This window comes from Drosophila serrata, unplaced genomic scaffold (genome assembly GCF_035046125.1).
Source record: "Drosophila serrata isolate PLE 108 unplaced genomic scaffold, ASM3504612v1 contig_165, whole genome shotgun sequence".
Taxonomy (NCBI): Eukaryota; Metazoa; Arthropoda; class Insecta; order Diptera; family Drosophilidae; genus Drosophila; species Drosophila serrata.
Window position 1 is genome coordinate 2045249 of NW_028257063.1, and position 11013 is coordinate 2056261.

The 11013-nt window shown below is 38.2% G+C and overlaps 1 long non-coding RNA gene across 2 annotated transcripts in view; it reads left to right on the forward strand.

Annotated features, from left to right (window-relative positions):
• Positions 1 to 11013, forward strand: part of LOC147644500 (uncharacterized) — a 101220-nt gene that overhangs the window by 88034 nt on the left and 2173 nt on the right. For both annotated transcript variants that reach the window (XR_015270399.1, XR_015270400.1), the window contains one exon: positions 2381 to 2493. This is a non-coding gene — a long non-coding RNA (uncharacterized LOC147644500). The remainder of the gene's footprint in view (positions 1 to 2380; positions 2494 to 11013) is intronic.

An 11013-nucleotide genomic window follows, 5' to 3' on the forward strand; every position in this document is an offset into this window, starting at 1 on the left:
GAACGCCCGCTCCCGAATTCCCGAGCTTCGCTCGCTGCTAAGCGAGCTGAGGGACGGCTTGTTCGCGCTCCACTTCTCGGGCCCGCTCTCGCACTGTTAAGCGTAGCTTATCGGTCGGGAGCGCGGCCCTTACATTTAAGCTAGAGTTAGTACTATGTATGCAGCGCAATAAAGCTGACCATTTGATTTGCCCACGACGCCCCCGTCTTTTACTTTTCACCTTCGCTTGCGACGTGGGAATTTCCATTGGGCTACATTTGACAAGACAGGATCTTCAGCGGCAGGATCGCCCCCCTACAAACACTTTGCGTCTGGGAACCCGCCTCTCCATCATAAACAGGGCGTAAAATGCACCTGAAATGCAGACACAATGGGCACCACATAAAGCCCATGAAAAGGGCAAGTTGAATTGAAACATATATTTATATACATATATATCTCTAAGAACTGGTAGAGAAATACAGAATAAAATAGAAAATAAAGAAATGCTTTGTGGTTTATAAAAGGCTTTTATTGACATTTTCTAAACCACATTTTTTGAAGGTTTAAAGGGAAATATACTTGTATACAAATGTAGAAAATGTAATCAAAATGCTCAGATGTTTCTAAAGGATTTTTAACCACATTTCGAAATTTCAACACATCAAAGCAGTAACCTAAGAGAAGGTTATTATATATTTAAATAGGCAAAGGCACTATTTATATAGTTATTATGAAAGAATGCCAAGGACCTTTACTAAAAATGTAATATTAAATTAAGAATAAAATACTTTTTAACCACTATTAAAGATTTCATCTTTTGTAAAAGCCTGAAAATTATTTTTTAAATTCACATTTTCCCTATTTTCAAGGCCCACAAAACTAAACCCCTTTAAGTTGCCGCCTCATTTCAATGCCCAAAAGCCAACTTCTAAGTGGTTACATTTTCAATTGCCGCTCGTTATAATCATATCTCGCTGTAATTAGAATAAATGATGATTAAAATCATTAAAAAGTTGCGCTCAAGCGCATAAATTTCCAGCATAATTCGATTTCCGGCAATGAGTTTTAATCAAATTGCCAAGAGAATTCATGGCAGACAGCGTCCTCGGTCCTGGAAGTCAGTCAAGGACCGCAGAGCTCATCGATTACATCTCAAACGGAGGACAACAGAGGGGGCTGACAGGGGAGAGGGCAGAGAAGGATGTGGCTCCTGTTGTCGGCTTAGTGTTTTCGAGTGTGGCAAATAAATTGACATTTAGCTGTGCGTGTAACAAGATCAAGTATACGCCACGTTGCCCTCCGCGTTGCCAGCGAAGATGTCGTAACTCTGATTTGGCAGCAAAGCGAGAATATGCTCCTCATTAATATATAAAAGGGAGGCTCTTTTCCCTCCCATTTCTTTGGCAAACACTTTTCCGACATTTTCCCGTCGAACGGAAACCCAGCTGACAGCAAAGCAACCAGCCAGGGTTTTCCCTCAGACAAGAGGTCATATTTGAGGAGGAGGAGTACGTCATGTTTGCTGCTCCTGCTGCTGCTTAGTGCAAAAAGTGTTGCAGGAAACACACAGGGAAATCTATAACAAGCCACCTGACATTCTGATGTGGCGATTAGTTCGTGTCCTGATTGTGTCCTGTTTGCTGTGGTCGTTCCTTTTAAAGTGCACTTGGGGAAAGGGGTTGTTAGTAGAAGAAGGTGAAAAGCAGGGTTGGAATAATGATATTTTGCGCTCTAAAATGTGAAAAAGGTATAAAAAGGTATAAATGGTTAAAAAATAGTGTAAGTATCGACTCAAAGAATGGTATAATAATTTTACTCAGAAGCTTGTTACGCTTTTAAGGAGTCGTTTTCGACCTTATAAATCATATATATTCTTGATCTTTGAATTTGTCGAAAATATATTCATGCACAAATATCGTTAATCAAAGAATGTTAATATTTAAACTTAGCTTAGGTACTTAAAAGTTTAGAAGGTATTTTTCAAATAGTTCTCAAAACTAAAATGCACTATTATTTTTGCAACCCTGCAAAAGTCAGGCATGCGTGACTTTTTTGAGATGTGCAACAGCGTGTTGCATGTGCTGCATGTGCAACAGCAACTTCTTGTCCAATCTGAGTTAAGTTAAGTTGTTAGCCCGGCCGACAGTGATGAAAACTTTGCTGACAGGCCGAAAGTTCATATCAAATTGGTTACTTAACGTGGCTAAGAGAAAGAAAGAGATAGAGAGAGATGCGAAATGCGGGCTAAAACAATCGATAAAGTTATTGGAGTTATCAGTTGCATAAGCAACTGTACCGGAAAGGGCTTGAGTTTTTATCATTTCTCCCCCCTTAGACAGTGTCTGAGCTCAGCTTTTCCATATTATCTGACCTAGATTTTCCAATGTTTTCCTTTCAGAGCGATGCTATAATTGCCAGCAGGCAGCCAGGCGGACAGACAGAGAAGAGAAAGACAGGCCGAGTCCCACTGGAGGACACTTCATCGTCATCCAAAGTCTCATCCGCAGCCAGGTGAGTTCCAATTACCAATCCCATCCTGCCTCAACTCGACGGGAAATGCCATATAAAACCAATTTTGTGGCCCTCGCTCACCTGTTGAGGACTGGCATCGGGCTTAAACAAGTTTTTCATCAAATTTCCTGACCAGAAAGAAGGCTCTGGGTGGGTGCTGGCTTTAATGCAACACGGAAATGCCAGAACGGAGCTCTGAAATTTGCCAAAAGCTCTTTCCATTTCCGCACAAAAAAATATGCAGAGAGAAAGAGAGGAAAATGGAAAGGTAAATAGGGAAATGAGGAACCCGGGAAAAGTGGGGGCAAAAACCAAGGAAAAGTAAAAGTAAAAAGTCCAAACAATGTAAAGCTGCTAAAACGCTTTAAGGGCCCAAAAAACTCTCTCTCAACAGTTTCCCTTTTTCTCTATCTCCACTTCCGCTGCTTTCTAGTTCTTTAGCAAGAAAGTTTTGACAAAAATTTAATTAAATCCATGTCAAAGTCAGGGGGATGAGGGCCAAAAAAATGAGCAACAAGTCGCTCTGAGAATTTCTCACTAAAAAAGAAACACACACACAAGAATTGGCTCAGTGTGTCAAAGAAATAAGCCGATTTTCCTTTGGCATTCAGTAAATGTATATATAAATATATATATATTACTTCATCAAATATGTGTTGCTTGTGTTGCCCTGGCAATGCCTCTTTTGGTTTGACTAAATAAATTTAAATTACATTTACGTGCTTTCCATTGGCAGTCCGAGGGGGAATCCCACATGCAAGCAACATGAATAAATAAATTTTATGCGTAAAAATAATTCAATTATAGGCATCGTGTGTGAAAGGAATGGAACCTACCCGAATTTCCCCCATTTTCACAGGAGCCTCTTTGTGGCTGCCGTTTCCCTGTTATAAATATAAATTGCTGTGAACATTTTTTTTCGGGTCCTGTTCATTGATTTTCATTGACTTTGTTTTTGATTTATTTTTACCAGGAATAAGTCCTGGCCTTGGCTTGATGGAAATTCATGGGGTAAAGTGAGCCTAAATCGATTTACCTTTTAAATACATGAAAGGAGCCACTTCATTCAGAATTTCACATAGACAGAAATTAACTCTACTCTTTTGGCTAGGATTTTCCCTCTCGTAAAAGTCGCCCAGTTCTTAGTCCCATAAATCACTCAAGCTAAACTCAACAGGTGGCTGGGAGTCAAGCCCATTTTTCAACTTGGCCCCTCGCCATTCAATTAACAATCGAATTTATATATATAAATGTGTGTGTGTGTGAGGGAAAATTGAAAGAAAAGCTGGGGGAAAATAAAGGAGAGTCGAACGCCCTCTGAAAATCGATGAGTTCCGAAAATCTCTCTCTGGTTTTTGGCTGCCAACTGCAATTAAAAGGCAATGAATTCAGATCTTTCTTTTACCTCCTTCTCCCTCCTACGAACTCCGCCCACTTTGTGGGGGCGTGGCTGGAAAACACTTGACCGAAATAGTGTTGGCACTAAATGCTGTAGAAGAGATTGAGAGAATTTCTTTAATATTCTTTCTGTAATTTATTTATTTAAAAGGCATTTTTGGGAATCTGCAAAATGTTCCATTAGTTTTTATGTGAATTTTTAACAAATCTTCTTTGGTTTCCCCTCCGCGCTCGTTATTCTGTTGTTATACAATTTTCTTGAAAAGAAAATTTCCACATTTCTGCTGCTTCTTAGAATTTCATTTCCCAATTTTTTCCTCAGACCTTTTCTTTTCTTAATAATATTATTAACATGTTAATTCTCGCCACTTATTTAGCTGCCAATTAATAAATTTCCGAAAATTCCTTGTCCCTTTTTATTTCCTCATTTTCTTTTCCATTTTCCCCCTGCCGAGAGCTGTGCTAGATGTGTCTCGCATATTAATGAACATTTGTTTTTCTCGCCGGAAAATTTTTAGGGTAGAGAGGTGGGTGAAAGAAAATTTATGTGCTCAGGTTAAATTCCAGGGATTCTTTTCTGTTCGGTTCTGTTCATTTGTTAAATTAATTTATGTTTGTTTGTTGACTGTAAAAATTTTTACAACATATTTGCCATTGAGGGCGTGGCTGAGGGGTAGAGGGGTAAATTTTATATTAACCCTTTGAAAATATGTGGAATTTATAGTTAAGTGACAGGAACTTAAAATAAGCGGGAGTGTCTGTTGGGCAAGATTTTAAACAAAAGAGAAAAATGTAAAGTTTTGGGGTCTCTGTGCATTCACAACTTAATTTTCTGCCACATTAAATTCGACTTTTCCCGACTCTTGTCTCAGAGCTATATATTTCCCCGACCTGACCCACTCACATTATCTGGAGTCCAACTCGAATTCTACAGCACATACACATATGGCCCACCATAAATATCCGCCCCAAGAACCGAGACACGCCCACTCCCTGAACTTTGACCCAAATTGTGAGGCTCATTTGCATAGTCTCCCGTGTGAGTGTGAGGCACGCCAACCGAAAAAAAGGAGCATAAAATAGGGACTCCCTTAGAGTGAATTAAATATGAAATCTACTCAAATATTTAACTGGACCTGCAACTTCCCATATGAAACCCCAGAAAGCAGACCCCTCCCAGGAGGGCAATCCAACAGAACAAAGACGCCGAGCGGAGCAAGGACTCTAATTGTTATATGTTTATCCGCAAAGCAAACTATGAAAGGGTCCTAGGACCTACCCCAAAAAAATCGAGATATGTTGCCTTTTTTCACAAGGCCTCTCTGCTGTTTCAGGCCCTTCCTCGTTGACTTTGGCCATTTTTTAATGTGCGCAGCAGTGGGCTAGGGACTCGGGACTCGGGATTCCGGGACACAGAACCGAGGACTCTGGACTCCCAAAATGTATTTCACTTCATTTTTTATTTATTTCGCTGTGTGTGTGTGTACAAAAAAAAGGTTTGCGTGCCAAATTATTGTGCCAGTGGCCTAAAGTTTGCTTTTTTTGTGTGTGTTATGCTTCCTTTTTTTATTTTTTTGTATACCAACTGCCTCATTTATTTCCTGCTCTTATTTTGACTGGAGTTTGGGGAAGCAGCCAAAAAACGAAAAGTGCGTTGTACTCTTTTTTCTGCCACCGACATTTCCCCCAGAAAAAATATTGATTTTTAGAATGTCCAATGCGGCGTATGAGCAATTTCTAGAGGTAAAGGCTTGAATATTTAAGAGAAAAAGTATATGTATATAGTAAGCAGGCAGGAATGTTAAGGAAAATTTATAGGAAAAATGCAATTGATTAAGTGGAAATTTAATTAAATTAATTATTGTAGTGAACATAGAAACGTTTAATGGTTTAGCTGACAGCGTAAATCATTCTCTCTTTTCCTTAATTAACTTTAAGTTTCCTCCCAATTTTCTTCACAATTAAACGCCTTAAAGTCTTTCTCTCCAGTTTCCTTTTATATTTTTTCCTAATTTTACCAATCTTTAGTGTTATTTTCAACTTCCTCTATCCGTGCCGCCATAAAGTTGTGGAGTCTTGAGTGCTGCAGCCACGGCTTCTATATCATCTGAGGCTTAAGCTCTTAGCCCTTTTTTCCCACTTCCTCTTCCACTTGCACTAACTCAACTTTATCCTGGCCATAACATGGCACAATAAAAACGAGTTAAGAATCTCTAAACCATTTTAAACATTTAGTGCACCGCAGCAGCAGAGGAACTGCATATAAAGATAAAATATTTCATTTGGCAGCCTCACTCCTTTTTTTTCTAGCTAGACTTAATGCAATTGTCGCATTATTTCTCCTACTTCTCCTGATGATATATACACAGCGACAGATATATACAATATATATATAAAGGAATATATATATGTATATATTTTTAAATACCTCTGTCGAGTGTTTTGTTGTATTTTTGGTTTTTATTTTGCCGCATGGCGTCTCGTCTGGCGTCTGCCACGGCGTCTGCAAATTCAGTGGAAAAGGCAGGGGGAAAAATAGGGGGGAACTAGGAGAAAATGCTCGGGAAAACGCAGGCAGTTTTTTTTCTCCCTACTCAGCCAGTGTGTGCTGCCTGGGGGCTCTTGGTTATTAAGCCATTTTCCTGCTGCTGCTGCTGGTGACTCTTCTCTCCGTTTTTCATTTATTCTTTTTTTGTGTTGCAAATCAAGCAAAGTGTTAAAAAAAAGAGGAAAACATTAAATTAAATTAAAATTCTTGGCCAAAGGCGAGTGCTGTATCACATGTGCGCAAAGTTTGTCATTTTCCCAGGCCAGCATTTGCAATTTTAGTTGATGGATTTTCTTTATTTCTGTTTTATTTCTTTTACTGGGGTTTTTACTTAAACGGAGCTTAAGTTATTGCTTAAGTACTAGAATATATATTTATACATTAAATGGTTCCTAGCACAATTTACTCAAAATTTATTTGATAAATCTCCAAATTTATTTATTCAAAAAAACCTTTATTTATAGTTTGTTTTTTGTGCCAAAACTGCACTTTGCCAGGACATCTTTTTCGCTGTATTTTGCTCCTGAATTTATTTAGTTTTTCTTGGCAGCCACGAATTGAACAAACTTGGACGAACACTCACTTTGTCACCAGAGTCGGACCGAAAAACTAAACACAACAAAACTCTTATTTAGCTGCCAAACAGCACAATTGCATTAATTATGCGTGAAGTGGGATGGAAACTGCTGCCAGAAAAGCCTAGGAAAAGCATTAGGAAAGCGGCTGCCATTGCACTGTGCTCTGTGCACTGTGGTGACAACAGCAATTCATCTTTGATGGGAAAATGCCGGGGAAAAACTCAGCCAGCCGCCGCGCCGGAGACAATTTGTGCGTGCAAAATCTGGGAATTCATTTCTTTGTTTAGCATTTCCCCCTCTGTGTGTGTGTGTGTGTGTGTGTTTGCCCATCCAATAAGTCTAGGCCAGGAGGTAGTGGGGGAAAAGCTGGGAAAAGACCAGTAGAGAGCAGGAGTGGAGGGCCGAGGCCCACCACAGTCTGTGGAAGAGGAGCAAATGCTAATCTTGATAAAAATAAACGCACACGGGCACGTTGAGGCACTGGGAAAAATTAAGGAGTAAAGAAGAAGTATCATTAAGCAATAAATTGTGTGAAAATTGGGAACTTTTGGATATTTAAAAAATATTTAGGGTTTTTACAGAAGTGCATAAAATAAGCACCCAAGTTTAGAAAAGGAATTTGGTGACTATATAAGGTATGAGGAGTTTATTAACTAATGCTCAGACAACCTAATGAATCTTAGGGACTTTATTATTATTATATATAATTACAGATAATAAATAAAAATTTTAAATCAATTTTGCCAAAAGAAAAACCTTGCAAAGTTCAGAAGAAAATTATAATTCGATTTCTATCCCTTTAATACTCTTTTATTATTTCGCTTAAAATACAAAGTAAATATTTATTATACACCAAACTATGACTAGAAAATGTATGTCTTTAGCATTATAATTTCATAAATATGGTTTCCCTTAATTCACACATTTTCTCTTTGTGAATAGGAGCTACCAGAGGAGTGCAAAGACGGCATCTCACGTTTTTCGTCGCATTTTCAATTTGCTTGGCATTTGCCTCTTTTTTTCCCTGGCCATTGTCAGTCAGAGAGTGCCACCCCCGAGACCCTATCTACCCCTCTGGCTGCCACCTAAGTGAATATTAATATTGACTTTGTGTGCTCTCGCTTGCGCCGCATAGTTCACAAAAGTTTTTCACCTTTGATTGCTCCCCGAGTTTTGCAGCTTCCCTGTTCTTCTTTTGCTCCTGAACCCTGACCTCACCTCAGATTCTGTCCCCCGTGACCCCGGCAATTCCCTCGATTGCCATTTGTGGCCTTTAAAGTCAATGGCATGCTCAGCGGTCCTCTTTGCTGGAAAATTTATGTGCAAACTTTATGCGTGGCGCGCAGAGTCCTTCCTCCAGCGCTTCCTCCTTCGCTTTTCCTCGGAAAAACTCGTCGCTATTTCTATTATCAGCATTTGTTGCTCGGCTCCGACTCCTCTATGCTCCGCGCTCTGGCATTATTTTCCCATTTTTATGGCATTTAAGTTCAAATGAGGAATGAGGAAGCTCACCTGAACCGAAAAAAACGAAGATATATACAGACTCCAACAATGTCAATATAATTAAATGAAGCTTATAAAACTGAAGAGGAAGGTGGAATTTCACGGTGTGCGTGTGTGTCTGTGTCCTGGGAAGCACCTACAACTTTGTTGATTGGATTTTTGGTTTAGCTGCAGTCATAAACCGAATGAATATGGCGGAAGTGGCAGCAAAACAGGAACAGGAACAGGACAGGGCCTAGGGAGACAAGCCTAAATGAGATGAGAAAATCCGCAAGGGGAAATCCCAGATTATGGCCAGCTTAAAGTTGTAAGCCCTGAAAAGAAAAAGAGACTTTAAAAGAAAATATAAGTTTTTATTTAATATATAAAATATATGTTTAAGAGTCTAGTCTTTAAAAATGGGAAATGGAGAAATGAAGAAGGTTAAATATTGTTTAAAAGTTACTAAAAAAAACAGGAAAGGAAACTATCTTCTGGAAACATAAATTTTAATCGACCAATCAAAGTTTATAGAATTCATAACTAAGCCAAAAAAGCATTCATTCCTATGTTAGTTTTTATCAGGGTAATGAATCTGCATACTCTGTTTAACATTTAAAGAGATTCAATTTTTTTTTTCAATTTTTGGCAATTTTAATGATGTAACCCCTTACAAAATTTGCAAAATTTGAAAAATGTTGAAAAAAATAGATTTCGACCCGATATAGCTGGATCGTTTTTCCTGTTAATGCTGATCAAAAATATTTATGATTTATAGGGTCGGAAATTACTCCTTCATAGCGTAACAGGATTCAAACTAAAATAACAATACCATTCAAGGGTATTAAAAAGATTGGTAAAATATTTGTAATTTAACGCCTTTTAAAAAAAGGCTTACTTTTTTCATCAATAATTAACTTGTAGATTTTGATTTTTAACCCATGATTCATCTTAATAAATATTCAAAAAGACTGTAAAGAGCTTTCAGGCTTCAATCCTTTAAAATCTACCACAACTTCTACCGCATCACCTGACTTTTTCCCTTAGTTATCGAGCCAAGTTTTAGTTGGCTTTCATTTAATTAACCCATTAAAAGCAGCCCCACTTCGATCTCTCCTCCCCCTGACTCTGTGGCACTCAAAGGGGAAAGGAAAGGAAACTATCTTCTGGAAACATAAATTTTAATCGACCAATCAAAGTTTATAGAATTCATAACTAAGCCAAAAAAGCATTCATTCCTATGTTAGTTTTTATCAGGGTAATGAATCTGCATACTCTGTTTAACATTTAAAGAGATTCAATTTTTTTTTTCAATTTTTGGCAATTTTAATGATGTAACCCCTTACAAAATTTGCAAAATTTGAAAAATGTTGAAAAAAATAGATTTCGACCCGATATAGCTGGATCGTTTTTCCTGTTAATGCTGATCAAAAATATTTATGATTTATAGGGTCGGAAATTACTCCTTCATAGCGTAACAGGATTCAAACTAAAATAACAATACCATTCAAGGGTATTAAAAAGATTGGTAAAATATTTGTAATTTAACGCCTTTTAAAAAAAGGCTTACTTTTTTCATCAATAATTAACTTGTAGATTTTGATTTTTAACCCATGATTCATCTTAATAAATATTCAAAAAGACTGTAAAGAGCTTTCAGGCTTCAATCCTTTAAAATCTACCACAACTTCTACCGCATCACCTGACTTTTTCCCTTAGTTATCGAGCCAAGTTTTAGTTGGCTTTCATTTAATTAACCCATTAAAAGCAGCCCCACTTCGATCTCTCCTCCCCCTGACTCTGTGGCACTCAAAGGGGCGAACATTGAAAAGTGCAGGCCGCAAACTTTCGACTTGTTGGCGGCCTTTGACAAGCCCCCAAAAAGCAGGGCCAACAATCAACTGCTCCAAGTTTGCTTTCAAAATATTTGCCACAATGAAATCATGACTATGAGTGTGTGTGTGTGTGTGTGCCCCCTCTTGGCCACTTATAGGCCTCCGTCAGTGCCTCTTTTTGCTCCTCCCATATTTTTTTTTTTTTTTTTTTTGAGGGGGTTCAAAGTTGAGTTCGCTTGGCGTGCGAAAGTTTATTAAAAACTTTGTGTGCTTTTTGCAAACAAACACAAGCTCACACACACACATTTTCCCCCTCAAACGTATATATACATATATATTTGTGTAAAAAGGAAGAAAACAACAACTGCCATGTGAAACTTAATAATTCACACGGGAGTGAATTTTTCACAATTTTCACTTTTTCCCAACGCAACGGTGGAGAGAAGGGGGAACCGGGGACTTTTTTCACCAATTTTATTGAAGCGTAAAATATGAACCAGAACCACAGGAAACTCGCTATCCCTCTCTCATTTCCATTTTCTTTCTCTTTCTGTTTCTCTGTGTGTGCTTTTCCACTCTTTGTTGACATTATGAAACCTCAAAAGTTTGCGTTTTGCTTTTTATTATTTGTTTTACAGCTAGTTAGGGCCATTGTTCGCAGTGTAAGAGGGGCTAAAGG